The sequence below is a fragment of the Electrona antarctica genome, assembly GCF_951216825.1.
Source record: "Electrona antarctica genome assembly, chromosome: 24".
NCBI lineage: Eukaryota > Metazoa > Chordata > Actinopteri > Myctophiformes > Myctophidae > Electrona > Electrona antarctica.
The window spans coordinates 23,280,186-23,305,832 of NC_136803.1; the positions used below are offsets into that span (position 1 = coordinate 23,280,186).

General features: G+C 46.8%; 1 protein-coding gene across 1 annotated transcript in view; it reads left to right on the top strand.

Annotated features, from left to right (window-relative positions):
• The first annotated feature begins 20,200 nt into the window (after positions 1-20,200).
• LOC306917094 (cobalamin trafficking protein CblD-like) overlaps positions 20,201-25,647 on the top strand; it is a 35,312-nt gene continuing 29,865 nt past the window's right edge. The window contains exon 1 of the mRNA XM_079495219.1: positions 20,201-20,404. The gene's annotated coding sequence lies outside the window, so the exon portion shown is untranslated. The remainder of the gene's footprint in view (positions 20,405-25,647) is intronic.

Below are 25,647 nucleotides of genomic sequence, written 5' to 3' on the forward strand. Positions count from 1 at the left end.
AACAGGCCCATGTGAAAAATGTGGGGCAGAGCCTCTCTGGTATCCAGGAAGTGTATGTGCAGAGTTTGGCTGCGATCAAGCCAACGGTGCCGGAGATTAGCTGTCCACAGACGGACACACGGACAGATGGACGGAGTGCAAAACATACTCTCCCCATGCCTTCGGCTGGTGGAGACAATAAGTTACATCTGAGGCTTGTTATTTTGTAACAATTATTGGTTGTTTGTGTCCGGGTAGCTCAGTCTGTAGAGCTCTCACTTTGGCTGATGGTAGGTGTGGCGCTCCACCTCAGCAATCCATCTCCCAGGGGTCTATTGCATTGTAACAGGGACAGACTCCCGCGTGTTACCGGTTGATACCGACAATAAGCCACTCCCGACCTACTACTTGTGATTGTTTGTTGGTAAAGTTTCTCTGAGAAGAGGCTGAGAGACCTCTGTGAGAACTGAGCTTTAGTCAAACCCAAACCCCTCTATGTCTCTCATCCTTACAGCAGGAGGTTTGGAGGGAAGGGTCCCCACTGCACTCACCCACCCTTCCTTCCTTCCTTCCTTCCTTCCTCATCATCTGTCTCTTCTCTTCCTTTTCTTTCCTTCCCGTCAGCTGGGATTGGATCTTGTTGTGAAGTACAAGGGATACGGAGAGAGAGAGAGAGAGCTCTCACGAGAGAGAATTTGAACACATTGGAATTATTTAATGGGCAGTCTTCAATGGACAAAACAATACCACCGCCTCTGAGAACCAGAGAGAGAGAGAGAAAGAGAGAGAGAGAGAGAGGCGTTTGTGTGTGATGAAGAAGAGAGAGACGCAGAGATGAGAGTGTCTCTGCTGGAAACCAGCGTTGACTAAATTTGACTGAGGGACTGCCATTGGATTTTTTAGAATTTTCGTTTTTTCATATCATATGAAAGCAGGGAATCATAGCTTCAAATTGACATATTGGTTGTTCAGTTTGACCCACCAGTTTTGGAGATATGGCTTACAGAGTAATGTCTTGCAGAAAACAGCGAGTTGAGAAAACAGGCTTGAAAGGTTCACTTCTGTGGTCTCTAACATTACACCTAGCTACATGTTTAAGCATTTATTTCATATTTACATGTCGATATCAGCTCTGACACTTATTTCAGACATGCTCTAGTATGTGAAGAGTCTGCCTGTGCTATTAACTCATTTTTGAAAAAGAAAAAAAAAAACTTTTTCTCCTCTGGTGAAAAGCTGGAATGTGCGCGATGGCAGTCTCTCAGTCAAATCTGGTCACATACTGTCAGTCTCTCAGACTGACGGCAGAATCGTATATCAGATGCCCTACACAGTATGTCAACCTGCCAATGTTGATTGCTCCAAACTTTGCATGCAGATCGCTGGAAAAGTAATAAAATTGCATGATTCATGTAGGTTGACAGAGTTTTCCAGTGCGTTTGAGATGAAGCTCTCGAGACACAGAACACTAGAATGATAGGATTCAGATACAAAAATGTGGGAAGTTGCCATTTAATATCTCTGTGGGCTATGAGGATATGCCTCCAATTCATTCGTCTCTTGTCATTCTGAGAAATGCAAATGGTTTAATATAGTAGGCCTATTCAGTGGGAAACATTTTTCATTTCCACTGTGTATGCCTTGTGACTCTCATTTTTGAAAACAGCTGCTCATGCAGGACCATAAAGTATTATTTTGCCAAAGGCCCAAAGAGAGTTGCACTATAAGTTTGTTGTGTAAAAAAAAATATTTGACTAGGTTCAAGGGGAAATTATGTGACTTTGTTGCAGTCAAAATCCAAATCTATTGTGTCATTCCTTTTATTTCCTATTTCTCTCACGCTGCCTGTGTATAACCAAACGGGAGTTTGTCAGCAAACATCAAGCAACGCGGAACTCTCTCGGCAGAATTGTCTCTTTTAAAAGGCATTTCAGCGTGGCACTAATTAAAAAAGCACTGGAGGTGCATTGCTGCTTTCTTATGGAATACAGAATGGGTCTCCAGGCAGTCGGCGAGAACAAAGCAAAATGCTTTTAATTGCTTTTACTGATCACCAAACTGTACTGTAGTACTTCAGTTGATGTGAGACCATATCTCTACAAATTGCTGCAAGTGGCAGTGCTGGGCAATGCCCATAGCCACAGTGCGGGGCGATGCCCATATAGCCACAGTGCTGGGTGATGCCCATAGCCACAGTGCTGGGCGATGCCCATAGCCACAGTGCTGGGCGATGCCCATAGCCACAGTGCTGGGCGATGCCCATAGCCACAGTGCGGGGCGATGCCCATAGCCACAGTGCTGGGCGATGCCCATAGCCACAGTGCGGGGCGATGCCCATAGCCACAGTGCGGGGCGATGCCCATATAGCCACAGTGCTGGGTGATGCCCATAGCCACAGTGCTGGGCGATGCCCATAGCCACAGTGCGGGGCGATGCCCATAGCCACAGTGCGGGGCGATGCCCATAGCCACAGTGCTGGGCGATGCCCATAGCCACAGTGCGGGGCGATGCCCATAGCCACAGTGCGGGGCGATGCCCATAGCCACAGTGCTGGGCAATGCCCATAGCCACAGTGCTGGGCGATGCCCATAGCCACAGTGCGGGGCGATGCCCATAGCCACAGTGCTGGGCGATGCCCATAGCCACAGTGCTGGGCGATGCCCATAGCCACAGTGCCGGGCGATGCCCATAGCCACAGTGCCGGGTGATGCCCATAGCCACAGTGCTGGGCAATGCCCATAGCCACAGTGCTGGGGGGCGATGCCCATAGCCACAGTGCTGGGGGGCGATGCCCATAGCCACAGTGCTGGGCGATGCCCATAGCCACAGTGCTGGGCGATGCCCATAGCCACAGTGCTGGGTGATGCCCATAGCCACAGTGCTGGGCAATGCCCATAGCCACAGTGCTGGGGGGCGATGCCCATAGCCACAGTGCTGGGGGGCGATGCCCATAGCCACAGTGCTGGGCGATGCCCATAACCACAGTGCTGGGCGATGCCCATAGCCACAGTGCTGGGCGATGCCCATAGCCACAGTGCTGGGCGACGCCCATAGCCACAGTGCTGGGCGACGCCCATAGCCACAGTGCTGGGCGACGCCCATAGCCACAGTGCTGGGGGGAGATGCCCATAGCCACAGTGCTGGGGGGAGATGCCCATAGCCATGCACAGTGCTGGGCGACGCCCATAGCCACAGTGCCGGGCGATGCCCATAGCCACAGTGCTGGGGGAGATGCCCATTGCCACAGTGCTGGGCGATGCCCATAGCCACAGTGCTGGGGGGCGATGCCCATAGCCACAGTGCTGGGCGATGCCCATAGCCACAGTGCTGGGGGGCGATGCCCATAGCCACAGTGCTGGGGGGCGATGCCCATAGCCACAGTGCTGGGCGATGCCCATAGCCACAGTGCTGGGCGACGCCCATAGCCACAGTGCTGGGCGACGCCCATAGCCACAGTGCTGGGCGACGCCCATAGCCACAGTGCTGGGGGGCGATGCCCATAGCCATGCACAGTGCTGGGCGACGCCCATAGCCACAGTGCCGGGCGATGCCCATAGCCACAGTGCTGGGGGGAGATGCCCATTGCCACAGTGCTGGGCGATGCCCATAGCCACAGTGCTGGGGGGCGATGCCCATAGCCACAGTGCTGGGCGATGCCCATAGCCACAGTGCTGGGCGACGCCCATAGCCACAGTGCCGGGCGATGCCCATAGCCACAGTGCTGGGGGGAGATGCCCATTGCCACAGTGCTGGGCGATGCCCATAGCCACAGTGCTGGGGGGCGATGCCCATAGCCACAGTGCTGGGCGATGCCCATAGCCACAGTGCTGGGGGGCGATGCCCATAGCCACAGTGCTGGGGGGCGATGCCCATAGCCACAGTGCTGGGGGGCGATGCCCATAGCCACAGTGCTGGGCGATGCCCATAGCCACAGTGCTGGGCGATGCCCATAGCCACGGTGCTGGGTGATGCCCATAGCCACAGTGCTGGGCGATGCCCATAGCCACAGTGCTGGGCGATGCCCATAGCCACGGTGCTGGGTGATGCCCATAGCCACAGTGCCACAGTGCTGGGTGATGCCCATAGCCACAGTGCCACAGTGCCGGGCGATGCCCATAGCCACAGTGCCACAGTGCTGGGCGATGCCCATAGCCACAGTGCCACAGTGCCGGGCGATGCCCATAGCCACAGTGCCACAGTGCCGGGCGATGCCCATAGCCACAGTGCCGGGCGATGCCCATAGCCACAGTGCCGGGCGATGCCCATAGCCACAGTGCCGGGCGATGCCCATAGCCACAGTGCCACAGTGCCGGGCGATGCCCATAGCCACAGTGCCACAGTGCTGGGTCATGCCCATAGCCACAGTGCTGGGCGATGCCCATAGCCACAGTGCCACAGTGCTGGGTGATGCCCATAGCCACAGTGCCACAGTGCCGGGTGATGCCCATAGCCACAGTGCCACAGTGCTGGGTGATGCCCATAGCCACAGTGCCACAGTGCCGGGTGATGCCCATAGCCACAGTGCCACAGTGCCGGGCGATGCCCATAGCCACAGTGCCACAGTGCCGGGCGATGCCCATAGCCACAGTGCCGGGCGATGCCCATAGCCACAGTGCCGGGCGATGCCCATAGCCACAGTGCCGGGCGATGCCCATAGCCACAGTGCCACAGTGCCACAGTGCCGGGCGATGCCCATAGCCACAGTGCCACAGTGCCGGGCGATGCCCATAGCCACAGTGCTGGGTGATGCCCATAGCCACAGTGCCGGGCGTTGCCCATAGCCACAGTGCCGGGCGATGCCCATAGCCACAGTGCCGGGCGTTGCCCATAGCCACAGTGCCACAGTGCTGGGTGATGCCCATAGCCACAGTGCTGGGCGATGCCCATAGCCACAGTGCTGGGGGGCGATGCCCATAGCCACAGTGCTGGGCGATGCCCATAGCCACAGTGCTGGGCGATGCCCATAGCCACAGTGCTGGGCGATGCCCATAGCCACAGTGCTGGGCGATGCCCATAGCCACAGTGCTGGGCGATGCCCATAGCCACAGTGCCACAGTGCTGGGTGATGCCCATAGCCACAGTGCCACAGTGCTGGGTGATGCCCATAGCCACAGTGCCACAGTGCCGGGTGATGCCCATAGCCACAGTGCCACAGTGCCGGGCGATGCCCATAGCCACAGTGCCACAGTGCCGGGCGATGCCCATAGCCACAGTGCCGGGCGATGCCCATAGCCACAGTGCCGGGCGATGCCCATAGCCACAGTGCCGGGCGATGCCCATAGCCACAGTGCCGGGCGATGCCCATAGCCACAGTGCCGGGCGATGCCCATAGCCACAGTGCCACAGTGCTGGGTGATGCCCATAGCCACAGTGCCGGGCGATGCCCATAGCCACAGTGCCGGGCGTTGCCCATAGCCACAGTGCCGGGCGATGCCCATAGCCACAGTGCCGGGCGTTGCCCATAGCCACAGTGCCGGGCGATGCCCATAGCCACAGTGCCGGGCGATGCCCATAGCCACAGTGCCGGGCGATGCCCATAGCCACAGTGCCGGGCGATGCCCATAGCCACAGTGCCGGGCGATGCCCATAGCCACAGTGCCGGGCGATGCCCATAGCCACAGTGCCGGGCGATGCCCATAGCCACAGTGCCACAGTGCTGGGTGATGCCCATAGCCACAGTGCCGGGCGATGCCCATAGCCACAGTGCCGGGCGTTGCCCATAGCCACAGTGCCGGGCGATGCCCATAGCCACAGTGCCGGGCGTTGCCCATAGCCACAGTGCCACAGTGCTGGGTGATGCCCATAGCCACAGTGCTGGGCGATGCCCATAGCCACAGTACTGGGCGATGCCCATAGCCACAGTGCCGGGCGATGCCCATAGCCACAGTGCCACAGTGCTGGGTGATGCCCATAGCCACAGTGCCACAGTGCTGGGCGATGCCCATAGCCACAGTGCCGGGCGATGCCCATAGCCACAGTGCCACAGTGCCGGGCGATGCCCATAGCCACAGTGCCACAGTGCCGGGCGATGCCCATAGCCACAGTGCTGGGTGATGATGCCCATAGCCACAGTGCTGGGTGATGATGCCCATAGCCACAGTGCTGGGCGATGATGCCCATAGCCACAGTGCTGGGCGATGCCCATAGCCACAGTGCTGGGCGATGCCCATAGCCACAGTGCTGGGCGATGCCCATATAGCCACAGTGCTGGGCTATGCCCATAGCCACAGTGCTGGGCGATGCCCATAGCCACAGTGCTGGGCGATGCCCATATAGCCACAGTGCTGGGCGATGCCCATAGCCACAGTGCTGGGCGATGCCCATATAGCCACAGTGCTGGGCGATGCCCATAGCCACAGTGTTGGGCGATGCCCATAGCCACAGTGAAGGGCGATTCCCATAGCCACAGTGCTGGGCGATGCCCATAGCCACAGTGCTGGGCGATGCCCATAGCCACAGAGGCCATGTCCTCTGTTTTGCTGCTTGGGATTTGGGGGTTTTAGTGACCAGGGGGCAGGGGTGCACTGCAGTTCCTCTATATGACTTTAATTCCCATTAATCCCTAATCGTTGTTTTGCATGATGTTTCAATATTTGGGGAGAAATGTGAGCGAGACCTAAGCTATACTGGAACTAGAGAGATTAGAAAAGACCGCAGGCTGAGCTGCAGATGTTTGAATGTGCCACTACAACATATACAGCTTGCATTAAGTGCACATCTTAACAGCTCTTTTCCTGTAATGGTAGCAGTTGCTAGTGAGAGACACACACTCACTGTCTCCTGCGCGCACGCACACGCACACGCGCACACGCACACGCACACGCACACGCACACACACACACACACGCACACACACACACACACACACACACACACACACATATACACACACACACACGATGCATGCTTACGGTCCTCTTCAAAATGTTCTCATGGGTGGGGGAGACGCTAAAATCCCTGGCAATGGGCGATTTCTTACACTGAAAAAGAGTTATGTACTGTACTCCATTCTTCATTGTGTTACAGAAGATTGCAAAAATGCACTGTAGGCTACGGGAGAGGAGGGAATACACTTTGTGAGGAAAAAATTTGGGCCAGTTTTCGAACATTTAGAAACATACAGTAAATGATGACTGACTAACTATCTGTCTATCTAGTCTCATATCTAACCCTATATACTTAGTTAACTCGAGTCCCAGCATGCAGGGCTCTATACTATAGGTCAGCACATTTGTTTTTACTCTACACCAAATTTCTTTAAAAAATAGCCGACCTACAAGCTCACAACGTGTCGCTATGAGATAGAACTGTTGTGATGTAGCTTAGAAAAAATAAAATTATCTCTCAGAGGAACCGTCGAAGGCTTCACTAAGGCATGGAGACCCTTTATAGAATACTTCAATAATCGTACCTCCCTGGATTAGACTGCTCGGTGTGACCCGAATATAGCGGACTGTGGATTTCAGAATTAACAGACAGTGCCTCTCTTACAAGTGTACAATACTCTTGACTGTGACCCATGATGTGACCTGTGTTTTTACTTTTATTTTTATTTTATTTTGTCCTGTTTGTCCTTGTTTCGTTGGGGGGGTGTACATTGTCTGTTGATGTTTGTGATGATTTAAAAAAAGAAAACAATGGGTGACTACGTGCAAAGATTTTCCTGTCAGATATACTGCTTGACTCTCCCCAATAAAAAACTATAAAAAAAATAAAACAAAATAACTCTTCTTATCTTTTCGTTGCATGTCCAGCATAGGGTTGGTGTGGTAAGAAGGAAGAAGAAGAAAGGCAGTAATAATGATACTTCACTGGTCAGTTGTTTTTTCTATACACTTCTGTGCATCATGTGGGAGCAGAGGCCATGCATCTTTTACGAGGCGGTGGAGTTCAGTGTGAGGTGAACTGAGACGGAGCCAGGAGGAGGAGGCTTCAGAAGTGATGCCCCATCAGCAGATATATATATACGACCCAGGCTTTTTGACGACCCTGCTGTCCCGCAGAAGACTGTGTGTGTTATCACAAAATAGCTTCTGAGAATATTTTGGGTGAAAAATAGGCCATGTGGCAGTTGCTCAACATCGAATGCTTTCATTTTTACATTTCACACCGGGAGCAGAAATAAGTTGTCGACTCTGTGTATAGTCTCTGTTTACTGTCGAGTCGCTGGTTTCTGTGGATTTGAAATGCTGTAGATCAGGGTCATGACCGAAAGAATAAGGTCGCGGATACAAGCGGCAGAAATGAGTTTTCTTCGACGGGTGGCTGGCATCTCCCTTACGGCCGGGCTCCACCGGGCGCGTCAGCGTCGCGTCTCCGTCACCGTCAGGGAATGTTCCCTTTTTAATCAATGAAGGGTGGCTCCACTGCCCGCGTTGACGGAGACGCGTGCATTAAAATTGAACCGGTGCGTTTTTTGACGCGACGCGACGGAGACGCAACGCGTCCGGTGGAGCCCTGGCGTTAGAGATAGGGTGAGAAGTTCAGTCACACGAGAGAGACTCGGAGTAGAACCGCTGCTCCTTCGCCTGGAAAGGAGCCAGCTGAGGTGGTTCGGGCATCTGGTTAGGATGCCTCTCGGGCGCCTCCCTAGGGAGGTCCTCGACGCACGTCTCACTGGGAGGAGACCCCGGGACAGATCAAGGCGCAGTTGGAGGAAACACATCGACTCACTGGCCTTAGAACGTCTCGGAATCCCCCAGGAGGAAGTCACTAATGTTGCTCTGGAGAGGGAAGTCTGGAGCACTCTGGTGGAGCTGTTGCCCCCGCGACCCGACTACGGATAAGCGGTTGAAGATGGATGGATGGATGGATGCAGATCAGGGGGTTCCAAAACTGTTTCATGACAATTAAGGACCCCCAAATAGCCATAATCTCTGGCTGCGACCTCACATCCTGAAATTACTTTATTTTTTTTCTCTCCAGAAAATAGCAAAAGTTAAAATGTTCTCTATTCTTTGTACTACAAAGTATACAGGTCTTAAGTGGTTAATATTGCTATTTTCGGTCAGGGTAGTGAAACCGCCTGGCCCTTAATGAATCTGCCGCAGCTCTGAACAGTGAACATTTCCTCGAGAACAAGAGCTAATGCGACAGCCAGGTGTGGTGCACTCACCACCAACTTCCTTAAGAAGGTTCCTTGTCTGCCAATATGTGCTTTGATCTCTCTCCAGGTCTGAAACTAAGTATTACCATCTCTCTCTGTATTCCACTGGCTTCCTACATGCTGTCTGGAAGCTAATGCCCGATTTATTTTCTGCCGATTAACGCTCTGTGAGCTTGTACAGCGGGTGTTTTCAGCATTGGCACTGTCTATGACCAAGTATAAATCGGGCTTAGCCTAGGCTTAATGTACATCAATAAAAGTTATGTAGAGGGCAGAGAGAGAGAGTCTGGCACTGAGGCTTACAGCCAGACTTGTCTTTAAAGTTACTGAACTAGAACATCATTTAAAGATGAAACGTTATGTACTTACATTGTTGAAGAAGAAAAAATTGATTGAGGAAAAGAGGTTTAGGAGAAAATGTTGAAAACAACAGTAGCCAATGTTTAACTGTTGTTACACATCGGTATCGGCCCAGAATTTACAAGCACATCTCAGCACTACTTATGGAGACCTCTCCACACACCGTTCATCATGTCCAAACTAAGGATGTAAACATGAGTGTGGGGTAGCCAAAATGCTTAGCCTGTACAGCTTTTGTAAACCATTCTGCATACAAATCTGGGTCTCTAGCAGCTTAGACATGGTCTGTAGCAGTAATAGCAAAACACCCACTTTCGGGTGCCAGACAGTGGAAAGTGCTTTTATATTTGGACTAATTCAGACAGTTTATGACCATATTATTTTAAGACCGAGCTAGGAAATAATTTTATGTAAGGGTTTTGCACTCCCAGATGGTAATTCGCTTTCAGAGTGTAATATTCAAATGTGGGTTGAAATGTATGTGCTGTATGTTTGATGTGTTGGTATTTAATTGCTGCGAGAACCAGATGGACTGTGTCACGGTTTCATCGGTTCAGATGTCAGTCACAGGCAGGAACACCAAGATCATGCCTTTGCAATCAAATAAAAATCAAACCAGAACTCAGATTATTTGTGTGACAAACAACAACAAACACGCTTTGAAGTATGAAAAATTATTTTTGTTAATCTAACTCAGGCCATAACTACTTAAAGGGCAGCTGGCTCAGGATTAAAAACGTGTGGTCCTGGTGACAAATACGACCTCCGTGACTTTAGCACGTCAGTAAAGAGTCTGCAGGCCTGCAGGACACACACACACACACACACACACACACACACACACACACACACACACACACACACACACACACACACACACACACACACACACACACACACACACACACACACACACACACACACACACACACACACACACAGTATAGTACACTCTGTTTTCTTATGTGAGTGACAGCCAGATGTCCTGTGACAATGGTGTGTATACAGTACTAGATCCTGTTTAGTGCGTACCGTGCGCGTGCGTGCGTGCGACGGCGTCGTGCGTGTGTGTGTGTGTGTGTGTGTGAGAGAGAGAGAGAGAGAGAGAGAGAGAGTGAGTGGGTGAGTGCACTGTGCCAATGTCCCATGGGGCTTTTGTGTCTATGATGCTGATGGTCTACAGTCTATATAATATATTAATAACCCAGAATTCAATGACCCATGCATCTCTCCCTCTCTCTCTCTCTCTCACTCTCTCTCATGATTAATTCTACACTGTGTTTGAGCCTGACTATTATACTCTCTCATTGTAAAAGAACAGCTATACACTCCAACAATGTTCTCTATAGTATGGTATGTATTGTAGTTGTTATGTAACACACAATATACAATATGCATCTACCTGTGTGTGAACCCTAGTCTCCCGCATGGAAAATGTTCTGGACATTTTCCAGGAAAAAATATCAGGCTTAAGGGCTTCAGCATGTTATGTCACTATCATGATTTAATAAGAGACATAACTTTTCCATGTTTGTTTCCATTTCTTTAATATATAGTCGACTCATATAAGTCCACGTGATAGAACAGTTTTCTCTTCCCCTGTGTTGCTTTGATCTTTGCGCTCATACTTACCGGTGATTTGTTTCACATTAGGGAGTTAAGCATAGTCTACTGTTGCACTTCACGTAAGGTTGGGTTTTGGATCATAACACCTGCTTAATGCCTCAGAGGGTCCGCCAGAAGAGTATACCATGTTCTCTTTTATTTACACATGTGGGCAGAGTGAGCTGTGCTAATGAGCATCCACGCCTACGAGTCTTTTTTGGATCAAGGTGTTCCAGAGAATAAGACATTGTCATGGGTTTGGTCTGATTCATGTAAGACCTGAGGCCGATTCTCCAAATGCTGTCCGTTTTTCAGTTTTCTGGAAGAAGACTATGTTACTATATATCGTTGTTGTCGGGCTCAGGCAGAAACCTAACCTCAACCTATTAAAGGAGCATTCAGTGATTTGGGTGATTTGGAAAACCACCCAGTCTGCCCCGGTAACAAAATGTGCACATGCACGCTCTACAGTGGGGGGAAGTGCACCAAGGCCCGTCCCCACTCGATCATGATTGGAGGAAGGCCCCACTCATCCTGATTGGATGAAGGTTTTGCCACCCGCCACCAAAAACTGAAACTAGGGTTTTTTGACCCCAGGGGCTCACTGGGGACAGGGAGGAACTCCTTATATGGTCAGCACACTCTATAGTAGGGAGGATTATCCAGAAAAAAAGAAAAAATAAGTGATATTTGAATTAAGTCAAATCACTGAATATACCTTTAAACTCATCATCTATCTATATTATCTATAATGCACCATGACGTCGTCATGGTGTACGTACGACGTGTACATACGACTGTAATGCACGTAACTCGAGAACCGTTCGCAGCGTTCAGAATTCAGTGTTATGCAAGACCCATACGTCATACGCTGAGGTGGCAATCAGCCTACCAATTGGGCGGGGTATTTAAGCTCACCTAAAGTTTGCTCACCTAATCACCTTGTCATGCACTGTTTGCTCCCACCGCCACCCCAGCACCACTATTATTAGTATGCTATCAGTTCTGTTCCCCATGGTGGGGTTGTTATTGTATATCTATCTCCCTGCTCTTTTAATGTTTAATGATTAATTGTACCGAGCAGGGAAAATAATTTAGCAGAGCCGAACGCCAAGATGAATTATTATATCCACACAAATCTGACTGAAATGACAATAATGGATTTTGTTTTAGACAACTGGATTTCAAGATCTATTGACACTCAAACAAAGTGGTACCAAGCAGTCACCCATCACCAACACACAGTAACAGACAAAAATTGGGTATCTTTCTAGTGCAGTTTTGTTATCTGTCCTTCATGGAAGAACAGGTTACGTAGAATCTCTTGTGTAACTCACTGCATCTGAAACCAATCATGGGAGTTCAACCCCCAGCCTCTCCATCCAAACAGGATAACGGTGGTGGGCTTTTGTTGCTTTCGGCAGTAAGAGGGTGAATTCTTGTGATTCAGACGAGAGAAGCGGTTTCATGAAAGAGAGCTGCATGCCTATCTCTTGCATGCCGACCGGCCAAGAGTCACGAGAGCTGTTCGTTTTCTGTCTCTCTTGCCGCAGGCCAGGGCAAAGAAATCCAGACTACGTAAGTCAGAGTGAGGGCCCCTGGGCGTATAGAAGCTTATACCTTTGTTTCTGCCAAAAATTCATAGGGCCCCATGCTCCTCAAACCCATACATACAGTCTAGAGGGGGTCCATTTTTGAGGATTTACCTTGTTTTGAAACTTCTTTGTGCGAGTGTGTGTGTGTGTGTGTGTGTGTGTGTGTGTGTGTGAAATGAAATGATTACTATATTTACCCAGGGTATCTGGGCTAAGCTCAAGAACTTGTTTCCAGCCAGGCCCTGCTCATAGAAAATTTCATCATAGTGGTTCAATGCCTTGTTCAAGGGCACTTCAGCAGTGGTAATTTGAACGTGTCGGACCGCTGATTCGAACTGGCGACCTTCCGGTATCAAGACCGCTCCGCAATCCGTTGGGCCACCGCTGCCACTATGTGTGTGACTGTGTGTGTGTCTGTGTGTGTGTGTGTGTGTGTGTGTGTGTGCACGCCTGCATGCGTGCATGCGTGCGTGTGGAGGTGCGGAGGTGTGTGTGTGTGCACTTCTGTGCAGAGTGCCTCGCGTGCGTGTGCATGCATGTGTGTGAATTGGGGTCCTATCTGAAAATATAATATTTTCTGTTAAAGAAAGATTTGGAGAGACAGGGAGACCCAAACATGTTTATATAGTTAAGCATTTTGTTTAGGTTTGGTCAATGTTAGGGTAAAGGATCTGATCTGTGATCTGTTCTTTCTACGGTGGCTTATATCTTCAGTAGTCATGACCCAGCGATATCCATTGTGACAATGGTTGTGGAATACTTATGGAATAATTATACTTGTGGAATCAATATGAAACACAATACTGTCTGGCCATTTTCCTTTACAAACAGATGGAAATGCTTAGTAATAATTAATACTTAATGCTACCTGGATGTGAGATGACAGTGACACTATACAGTACATATACAAGTAAGACGTGTAAACGCGGGAAGCGAACAAAGCTGTTGTGGCAGTCTGACACACACACACACACAATCTCTGTATCGTTCCAAATTGTATTGTTCCAATTTCTTCTCTGTATCGTTCCAATTGCAGTTGCCCTCTGGTGGTGGGCGGGTGGTGTTACAGCGTGACACACACACACACACACACACACACACACACACACACACACACACACACACACACACACACACACACACACACACACACACACACACACACACACACACACACACACACACACACACACACACACACACACACACACACACACACACACACACACACACACACACACACAGACAGACAGACAGTTTTGGCCAGCTTCTATAGTTAGTGCTCACTTCGTTTGCAAAAATGTTCTCAGACAGACAGACAGACAGACAGACAGACAGACAGACAGACAGACAGACAGACAGACAGACAGACAGACGGGGGTGAAATCATTACCTCGTTGTTGGATGTAATTAAATAAATGCGCTTGGGGTGCAAACCCTGCCAGCACCATCATCTCTTGGTCCACATATCTCTTGTTTGCAACCTTGACCCCTTTTCGACCCAAAACACAATCATTCCTTTGGGGCAGTCTGCCCATCATTCACTCCAAGTTTCACAAAGATCCACCCATCCATCCTCAAGTTATCTTGCTAACAAGCAAACACACAAAGAGACAATCACAATACCGTGCCACGCGCTGCTGCGGGCACTGGTACCGTTCCATCCTCAACGTGTCACACACCCAATTCCCTGGCCTAAATTGAGTATTTCATTTCCTGACTCATCTGTTCTGGCTACAGATGCTACAGCAATCCACAATGGATCAGAGGAAGTGCTTTGTCTCCTTGTCCCATAAGTGATAAGCTAAGCTGTGCCTGCCAGCACACGAACAGAGATCAGGGCTTTTTATCACAAAATCATTATTGGGCCAGTGGGTCCCACAGGAAAGAACAGTCACGGGGGGAAAAAAACTAAATTCGAGGTGGAAATTCACTGAGATAAGATTATGGAACGCTATGAATTCAAGCACAAGGATACACCTACAGCCTGCAGGTCAATGCAATTTGTTTCTGCTCAGATGGTCTTTTTTTTATTATACAAAAAGGGCTCCATTTTCGTCACCGCTAAACCCCTTATCCCTAAACTTCTTTGCCTTTTTTTACTATTTTACAAAACATTTTTGAATAGTTAAAATGGCCAGTCTACAAGCTCACAGCGTGTCAATGTAGATCGGCTAGTTGAACTATTCAAAAATGTTTTTCAAAATAGTAAAAAAAGGCAAAGAAGTTTAGGGATAAGGGGTTTAGCGGTGACGAAAATGGAGCCCAAAGTGTTTTTGTCCTGACTTGACTTTGTGTGTCTGCCGCCGTGCACGGAAGCCAGCTAGCCCACTGGGCTGGGATCCAGGAATGGGCCAGGGAGTGTTTAGACGGGGTCGGGTCACAGAAAGGACAGTTCTATCAATGAGTTGAGGACCAGTAACATCACAACGGCATCAAACGCACTGAAGTTCATTTTGACAAAATGTTGCCTCTACTGTACTGTTTGTTCGTCCAGATCGTCACATATTAATAAAACATGTTACATTTGTGCCAATGAGAGTATATGATTAATTACATTTGAAGCGTATACAAAACTGAAGCTTTGTTGAATATCATTAGAATTTTAAATTATTATTATATATTTGTTTGTAAATTATTCAGAGTAGGGTGGGAATCATACCACAATGACTGTATTCTACAAGCCGGAGGGGATTTGGCAGACATCTTTGTGTGTGTGTGTGTGTGTGTGTGTGTGTGTGTGTGTGTGTGTGCGTGCGTGCGTGCGTGTGTGTGTATGTGTGTGTGTCAAACTCATGGGGATGAATCAGCTAAATATGTGTTGTCATCTTGTCGCACTCAGAGACTCAGTTCATTTGAGAGAGTAATTGTTATTCAGTGTTTGCTTCCTCTGTGGCTCCTTCAATGTGTGTTGTTGATGTTGTTGATTTCTCCTGAGCTGAATCCGTTTACATCTCAACTTCTCTCACTGGAGATGAAAGCAGTCTTTACTTTACTGTGCGTGTGCGTGTGTGTGTGCGTGTGTGTGTGTGTGTGTGTGTGTGTGTGTGTGTGTGTGTGGACACAGATGGGTAGATTTTTATGAAACTTGGTGAGAGAATGATCAAGGCCGATCATTCTCAGCCTACTGAGAGCCACCACACGCGCACACACACACACACACACACACACACACACACACACACACACACACACACACACACACACACACACACACACACACACACACACATACCTATACGCATAAACTACGTATAACTCAGACTTTAGAATCTTCACCGTGCGACCCATTTCAGGAGCGCCTGTGTGGCTTCAGACTCCAGATGTGGTGCCAGATTTGTTTTATATCTCCCTCCCAACGCACCCAGCCATATATACCGCCCTGCCTGCACCCCCCACAGAGGAGCGCGATCCAGGGCCGCTGTGTGCTGTGTACGCGTCGGGACACATGCAGTGTCACTGCACATTGGCCATGCATGCAGCACAGCCCGGCCGGCTGTCACAACAGCAGTGTTTTCACAGGGAGTCGCTTGTATCCCAAAGAGAATGGGATGCCTTTGAAAGTTCCCATATCGATGCACAAAGCACAAATTGATTAATCGATCAATCACAAATGATTCATCACAAATTGATTAATCGATGCACAAACACATAAGCAGATATACAAGCTCACAACGGGGTGCATACTTAGTTTAGACTAGTCATTGGTTAGACATGGGTTAAGGTTAGGTTTAGGTGTGCTGCCCCGTGGGAGGTTAGGTTTAGGGTGAGGGTTTGAGATAGGTTGTAGTTGTAGGACTAATGACTCGTCTAACCAATGACTAGTCTAAACCAAAAACTGTCTAAACTAAGTACTGCACCCGCTCACAACGCGTCGCATCGTCTGCTTGTGTATCCGAAAGAAAATGGGATGCCTTTGAATTATGTTTTTATGGCATGCACTCCCACAGTCAACCAACATCCCCCCCCCCCCCACCCCCACACACACACACACACACATGCACCGATACCTACTGTATACTGTATATCCACAATCAATATAGATTTTTTTGGTGCTAATGCCATAAGTGATAATTAAATATAAGAGTAAAAATCATCAATGCACAAAGGGATACTTTCATAGGGAATTTTTAAATAAAATGTAAACATTTTTTTACACATATTATGGTCAGGGAAAAAATCCTATAGTGTGTGAGAACATGTACGTCACCAAGAGGGGGGCGGCGTCTGAAAAGCTTGGGACGGCCCTCTCGTGGGCATTAAATTCTAGCCCACATCACTCAGAATAGAGTGACGGTGGTATGTATTTCTAAATATTAAGCTCGTTCTTGACGACAACATAGTGAACCAACACCAGGGTGGATAGAAAGAACGTCGGGCCCAAATACATTACAACGACAAGGACAATGTTGTGAACAAACACGGCTGTGCTTAGATACTTTGTTGAACATTATGTCTCTGCGCCAGTGCGCCGATCCAAGCCATTCTACGTCTTTTTGTAAACTCGTCAATCTGGGTTCCTTGATGCTGTCTCCATGCTGGAAAGCTGAACATCTAATTCCGTTTTCTAGCTCATTTCCTCGACGTGACCTGCTGTGGCACTTATTTACTGAGCAAGTCTGCACCATTGTGAGGTCAGTTTAAAAAAAGAACGTATACAAGCACACGGATAGTCGCTCAATGTAAACAAACCAGACAAGCCAGCAAGTATGGCGGCCGCCACCACGTGACACATATGTTGACGCCCCCTCCAGGAGATTTTGGTACACCCTATAGGTACATTTCAGCCAACATACTGTATGCATACAGTAGGCTGAATCTGATACTGATACTGTATGTTGTTAGGCTATTTAATAGCCACTATTATTAGCCAATAATATCAGCTGACTGAATATATTTTACTGTTATTTTTACCGTCAATGACGCAGACACGCACGCACGCACACGCGCGCGCGCACACACACACACACACACACACACACACACACACACACACACACACACACACACACACACACACACACACACACACACACACACAGTCACACACACACACACACACACACACACACACACACACACACACACACACACACACACACACACACACACCCAGCAGAGATGCTGAAGGCAGAACTCACAGTTGCTCTGACACTATACATTTTCAGTCCATCTCTAGTTCCATGTCGGTGGATAAGGAAATGGAAAAGTCTTGCTCAGTATTGATTGTCTCCTTGACATCACCCGATTGACTGAAATCTGAGTTGTGTTTTCCTTTCTCTCTCCTTTGTTTGGAGAATGTCACACAGAGGGAGCCATTGAAGGAACGCTATAGCATTATTCCCCCAGGAGGCTGAGAAATTGTGAAAATGATATCTATGCAAGCTAACACCCGCCAGTAGGCTATCTGTGAAACATTGATAAGAGGACATTTTGGGGAAGTTATATGTTTCCCCCATTTAGAGTGAGTTGTGGTGGTATCAATTGACTATTATCTTTTCTTTTTTACTGTAGCTGTTACGCAGCGACTAATAATACAAATAATAATATTATTATAATATGCGTAGCGCTGCAGCGCACCCCATTGTATTTGTTAGTTTTATTATTATTCCACTGCCGCCACTTCTGGCATAAGCGTGTAGTCATGCAAAACGAAAATATATTAATCTCACAACCATAAAAGGGTAGCATTCAATTGAACATGATAGCTTTGAGACTCTAAAGACATGAAACTTCATTAGACATTATGCACTTTCTTCTAGGCAAATTAACTAATACCGTCACCCTGTCACAACTCACAACCTTCAACACAACAGACACATGTAGGTCCACAACAGTCTTCATTGAAGGCTGCTGTGGCATAGCCCAAAGCCTCCAACTTGGACTCCTCCAATAAGTGACATGTACTGTACAGACTGTACACAACTCACTACTACAGTACCTTCAACAACAGACTATAGAATCACATCAGTCTTCATTTAAGAGCCAGAAACAGTCGCTGAACATGATACATTGCCACCCAGTCACCATGTGGCCTACAGTAAGTAATATGACAGCACAGCAAGCAATGAAGCAATAGAGCAACAGCCTGAAATCCCATTAGTACACAACATATAATATAACACAATATGACAACAACAGAGCGCAACAGGGACCGCATGTAATTCAGACAGGGCATTAGTCCGGACGCAGCGTCTGCTCCCGTGCTTGCGGTTATGGTTAGGTTAGGAGATGAGGTGGGTTGTCATTTGTCGGACCAATGACTAGTCTGAACAACGTACTGCACCCCAGAGCAACAGCTTCAACTACATTAACAAAATACAAAATGACAATATAGCAACAGATTGAATCACATTTATATACACAGCCTAAAACACAAGAAAGAAAGAAAGAAAGAAAGAAAGAAAGAAAGAAAGAAAGAAAGAAAGAAAGAAAGAAAGAAAGAAAGAAAGAAAGAAAGAAAGAAAGAAAGAAAATATGTTATGTATGTAGCCTAAATATGTTATGCCCAAAACCTCTTTTGAACAAGAGACATGCAGTATTCAATAAGTTCACAACTCATCACTTTCAACAGCAGAAACAGCACAACATACACACTGTAGAATGTAGAATTGACATCAATTCCAGAGCCACAGTCAGTGAGACACTGAACTGCCACCCATACCAGTCATTGGGACCCGAATAACAGCTTGAATCATACAACAAGCAGCAGCAGCAGCAAAGAAAAGGAAAGGTTTAAGGATCCTACTTTGAGCCGCTCTCTCTCTCTAGTTCGTCCTCAGACAAGGCCTCCTGTGGCGTCTCCAGTCAGCTCCTGGTGGTGTCAACAGCATTCTCAGGATGCCATCTCCTCACTCGCTCACCCATGGCATGGTGGCCACCCATCCCATACAGTTCTTGTTCGCCTCCACTGATAGCCTGAATACATGCAGTACTATAATGAAGAGGAAGGGGGTGAGGCGGGTGCCCTTCTGCAACACCTTGGCTCCTGTACCCATGTATCTGAAAGACAGAAAGAAAGACAGACAGACAGACAGACAGACAGACAGACAGACAGACAGACAGACAGACAGACAGACAGACAGACAGACAGACAGACAGACAGACAGAAGGAAAGACATTTCAACTTCAGAGCAACACAAGTATTAATAATTAATACGTTTCCACCCAACAGCGACATATGACCATTGCCTTCAATGGTCATGTGACTGTCACTGACAAGGGTTGTACAATCATGTTTGTCTTCCAAGTTCCAACTGAGAAACATTGCTATAATCCTTCTTTTGGTCATTTGCAGACCTTGATACCATCATATAGGATACATATAGGAGGCTACATAGCCTTGCATACATACGGTATAGCTATATAGAGTTATTTAACAGGCATGACCAAATATGGAGTAGTAAGTTTCATAAGTCCAAGTTCATAATTAAGAACATCATAGTTAAGTCACATAAATGTTAAAACATGATTTCATATCTTTTTGTGAAGTGATATGCTTTTATTTTGAAGGGTCTTGGTTTCACCCAGGACTTTTGCATTATCAATCAACAAACAGCAACCATATTCTGCAGGAGGCAGGACTGGAGCTCTGTTTCATGTTGGTCACACAAACTATCTAAAGTTTATAAGAAAGGGTCAAGGGATATAAGGACCTGAAGACTGAATAGAATTAACCTTTTTGTGTAGAATTATGCAGCCAACAGGCTATTGGATTTGGATGATTTGAAGACAACAAGCCTTCAAATAAATCATAGAGGTCAGTAAACCACTTGTACATCATATCTTTCTGTGCTTGGAGGGAATTACACTGTCCTTGACTCCTTTTAATTTAATTTATTAATATTTTTTAACAACACAGCCTATCTATCTGCACACATCAGATTTATTTTAGGCCATAGCGCACGCACGCACACACACACGCACGCACGCACACACACGCACCCGCATGCAGCACGCACACAGGAGCATACTAAATTAATTATAGGCTAATTATGAATAGGCCTGCATGTTGCATTAGCATCACAAATGACACAGACCATATCAACAAACACCGAGAGAGACGGAGCTGTCCTATAGGCTATACATCTCCTTACAGGGTGTTTTACCAGATTTAGCTGTTTGTGTATGTCTTCTAAATATGCGGATAATATTTCAGCGCTAAAACCATTTCGGGAATATTCACCACCAGCTAAATTACCCCATAAAACCGCCATTAATTTATTACCCTTTCCATGTCACTCTCACCGTTTGGGAAATGGGAAGCCCCGAGGCTGAGGCTATTTAGTGCAGCTCATACAAAAATGTTTTTTTTTCCTGAATAGTTTGTTTTATCAAGTAGGCCTACAATATTAATAAAAGTGAAATTACACACAACTCAGCTCAATTTTATTTAAACATTAATGCTAAGCAGCTAGGATATAGGTAGCTAAACTCACCTGCTCCAATCAGTTCTCAGAATTCCCAAAGCTGTTTGTCATTACACAATTTACTTCTCTTTCAAATGTCTGTCATGATTTCTTTGAGTAGTTTCAACTCTCTGACAATAGCCTACTATTTGAGCAACTCTACTCAACTTCCATGTGGTGAAATGTTACATTTTACAAGGTGTTTAAATCATTTTCTTTTACTTACCAATATATACCGTAGGCCTAAATGGAGCTGTCAAACGCCTGTCTGTCGTGCAGGAACTCGGGGAGGCGGTAGGAGAAGAAAGAGCCCGCGAAAACATGCTTCTCTGCTCTAGCGACAACTCCGTTCACTTCATGGGGCCAGGCTCTTCTACATAGACATAGATATAAATACTTTGGAGTCTATGGGCTCGCTCGAGTACATGAACCACGTGACCAGGCTGTTTTCTGCCCCCTCAATGTCTTACAATCACTGGTCTTACTCTATGGCTCTTGGAGTGCATTCCTGGCTTCATTCAGTGTCTACCTTTTAGGGAGTGTCTGACAATAATGTACCAAATATAAGGTCAATATTTGTTTATTATATATATATATATATATATATATATATATATATATATATATATATATATATATATATATATATAGTCAAGGCCTAAATTAAATTTAAACTTTTTATTTAATTCTCGGAAAACACCCTGAGGCTCCTTTCCAGTGGTCCCGACTCCGAGTGAGTAAAAAGACAAATTAAGCTGTAGAATGATTGGAACAGTAGGTCTGGGATATTAACATACTGTGTTAAAGCTATAGGGGTAGGGAGTCCTCAGAGTTACCATAGGGGGGCTGCCTGCCAAATCTTTGTGTGATAGGATCTTATTTTTTGAGCGGCGCAAGCCCCTCCCTATATGCCCATGGCTTCTTCTTTTTTTGTCACTTAGATTTTTATTAATTTTTTGAACAAAAATACAATAAAAACAATGGCAAAAGACAAACACAGTAAAAAAAATCACACCCGTGTGAACTGAGTGGTGCAAGGTCTTATATAGCCTGATCAGCTGTGGTCTGACGTAATGTCAGTGACCATAGTAACCATGCTCATTCTTTTGGGTCCCACGTACAGGTACACACACGTACAGGTACACACATACATAGACACAAAGATACAGACAAAGCTGGTTGTTGGAGTGGTTTGCACCACTCAAAAATAAATAAAAATAAATAAAGTATGCCCATGGCTTTTAGTGTGCATGTGACTGTCCACCAACTTTGTCCTGCGCAAACATTAAATTCCCGTTGACAATGAATGGACAATTTTACGTCATCGTGTAAACACAAACATGACGAAGGTGAGGGCGCAAATTGTGATTGGCCGGAATGAGATTGAATGATGATGTATGATGATAAGAGCGCCCCTCACTTCACACGGGTGTGATTATTCTTTTCTTGCTTTACATTTTGCATCCCTATTCCGAGGAGAACAATTGAAGACCACTGGCCTACATATCATTGTAATTTGGTTGCTCGCAGGACTTAATTCACGCAGTGAGACAGCTTTGCTTTAACACTAACAATGTGATTCAGTCTTATCATCAATCATTGTACGATGTGTGTGTGGAATTGTGTGTGTGAGGTGGGATAGGAAAGGGGGAGGGCTTGCAAACATAATGAGGTGCCCCGGTTGTTAATCCTGTGGTTTTTAATGATGCATTTTGTCTAGTCTGTGTGGATGTCTTCACTCCTTCGTCTACTGTAGGAGTGGCCAATGAAATGTGCACGTAGCCTATGTGGTATTTATTTTCTTCTTAATTTGCTTATTTGACAGGAACAAGGAAGGCACACATGTAGGCTACTGTAATGCAGCAGATATATCTACCAAACAAACCCATTTTCATATGTGGTTCGTGGACACGGTATGGTATAATAAAACATATGTATATAACATACATTTACATTATAAACACGATTCAGAGCAGTACACTGTCTACCGACGACATGTGACATTGACCTTTGACCTCCTACTTCTAAGCAGTTTGTTCCTGAGATATTGAGTTCACAAGATAGATAGACGCATAGCACATATAGTACATATATATATATATATCCAAACAAGCCCAATTGACTGACTTCTTTTTTGTTGTTGGCTTTTTGTCATGAATGGGACTCGGAACACGTAACGCGCTGACAGGCCAGAGCCTATAATGTGGCATGCGCCTGGACCACGGGGCCAGCGGGCGCACCAATTGACTGACTTCTATGCAAACCAATATACATTAGCCTCCTCTAAATAGCCAGCACCCCCCATAGCACCCCCAGTCACAATTTTCTGGAGCCATCGCTGGTTGGTAGACAGCCACATGCCCAGCCTGGGCCATTATGTTCCGTTCCATTTATTGCCATAGCTGCTAGACTCTAGAGCAGGGGTTCTCAACCCGTGGGTCGCGACCCCTCGGGGGGTCGCCAAATTAGTTTGGGGGGTCCCCAAATAAAAAAATGTTTTAAAGTTTTTTTTTCACGATTTTTTAAAAATAGCAGACCTACAAGCTCGTAGCGCGCCACTCGGTGGCGCGCTATGAGCTTGTAGATCTGCTATTTTTAAATAGCTAAATTATAACAATGCTTAAAACACCAAAAGGGGTTCCCGCCCAAAATGGTTTAAGGTTATTGTAGCAGTCAATTTATATTGGGGGTCGGGAGGGGGCGGGGCGGGGGTCCCGAGACGTTGCCAAAGCATTTCCAGGGGTCCCCGGCCAAAAACGTTGAGAACCCCTGCTCTAGAGTAATGAGAAATGAAAACATGTTCTCTTAACAAGACTCAATGCAAGCAAAACAGTGCAGTGTGTGAGTGTGAAAGCATGCACTGCATGGGATGGTATTTCCCCTTATGGGTAAGAGGCACAGATCTGCTGACGGGGCTTTTGATAGAGATGGTGGGGACACTGGGGAGGGCATCTCTGTTGATGCCATCAGTCCCTTGTCAAAACCAATCCTGCTCCTGCCTCTGATAGCCGCCTTTGAATTACTCTTTCATCAGAATCTCTCTCACTCCTCCATGGCTGTCTCTCTCTCTGTGTTTGTGCATGTGTGCGTGCGTGCGTGCGTGCATGCGTGGGTTTGTGTGTGTGTGTGCGTCCGTGCATGCGTGCGTCCGTGTGCAGTGTACACAACGTGTCCTGCTTTTTGGTGTACTGAGTTTCCCCTAAACAGGGTCTTTCATGTGGTTGGTGCAGAGCTCCCGTGCAGCAAATTAAACTTTTGGTGCACAGAGAAACACTTTCTATGGAAGCAATTAGCCATACAATGTTCCAAGGCTCCTTCTGAGATCCAGAGAATAAGTGGGTTCCTGCAGACTGGTGGAAAAAGTCTAAGAATTTTTCTCTTAAGAGATTTCTGCTCTGCCAAGGGCGCTTTATTGTCTATTGATTTATATAACCAACATATGGACTTTACAGCACAGTGTAGTCATATAGAAACATACACAGAAGAAGGGATTCTGCTATATAATATCAATTAGTTTGTTATGTCATACTGTATAAGCGATAATGAACAACGAGGCAGTCATTGAGAAATAAAACGCAACAGATTGAATCAATGTATTATTATTACACATGCGATAATGACCACATTGCATTCCATAGAGCACCGAAGTCTGACGTCACTTTCAGTAGAGGGCGCCTATACACAGGTTCATGTATTTTTTTATTTGCAGTGAAATCTCCATAGGGCGATTTTTAGGTCGCTTCATATAAGAACTGTGTTTAGTGGCTGTGCGTCGTTAATGATGTCCATTCATATTTGATACAGCCAGTTTCTGGAGAAAATGGAATTAATGTGGCCGCAAAAGCCTTGAAACTACATATGAAGGCAATGTCGCTGCTAATATACGTCATGCCCAGCTGTCAGCACATTGCGTTCCTGAGATTCCTCGTTGACGTAAGCTCAACTGGTGGTGACTCGACTCGTACTAACCACGAAACATTAAATATTAATAAAATTAAAATAAACGTAATTAACATTCGGTTTCTGTTGTGCGACGGGCGATATTTGTACAGTTCCACCTTCAGTCGATGCTTCATATCCATATGAGTGAAAAGGCCGGGGTGATCGGTTTATTTTTCAAACACAGTTCTTATATGAGGTGATCTAAAATCCCCCTATGGAGATTACAATGCAAATAAAAAGTACACGAACCTGGGGACTGACGCCCTCTACTGACAGTGACGTCAGGACTTCGGTGCTCTATTGCATGGCTACTTAACACAGACATCAATAATGTGATACAAAGCAATACAACATAAACAATGTTATTAATTTGAAAATGATTTCATTAAAGAAAATTAATAGTGTAGTTTCTACAGTTGCCAAACGTGTTGCGAATGAGCTGAGCACGTTTGTTATTGAAACATTCAGAAAGAAGAATGCTGTAATTGATCAGAATCAGAATCGAGCATTCTACCATGCTGTGTGTGTGAAATAATATAATACATATATAACAATTACATCATACTGTATATATTGTATACGGTATATTTATCACATACTCAGTCTTTATTTGCAATTGGTGCGGGTGATGAACATGCTGATTGGTCAGCTG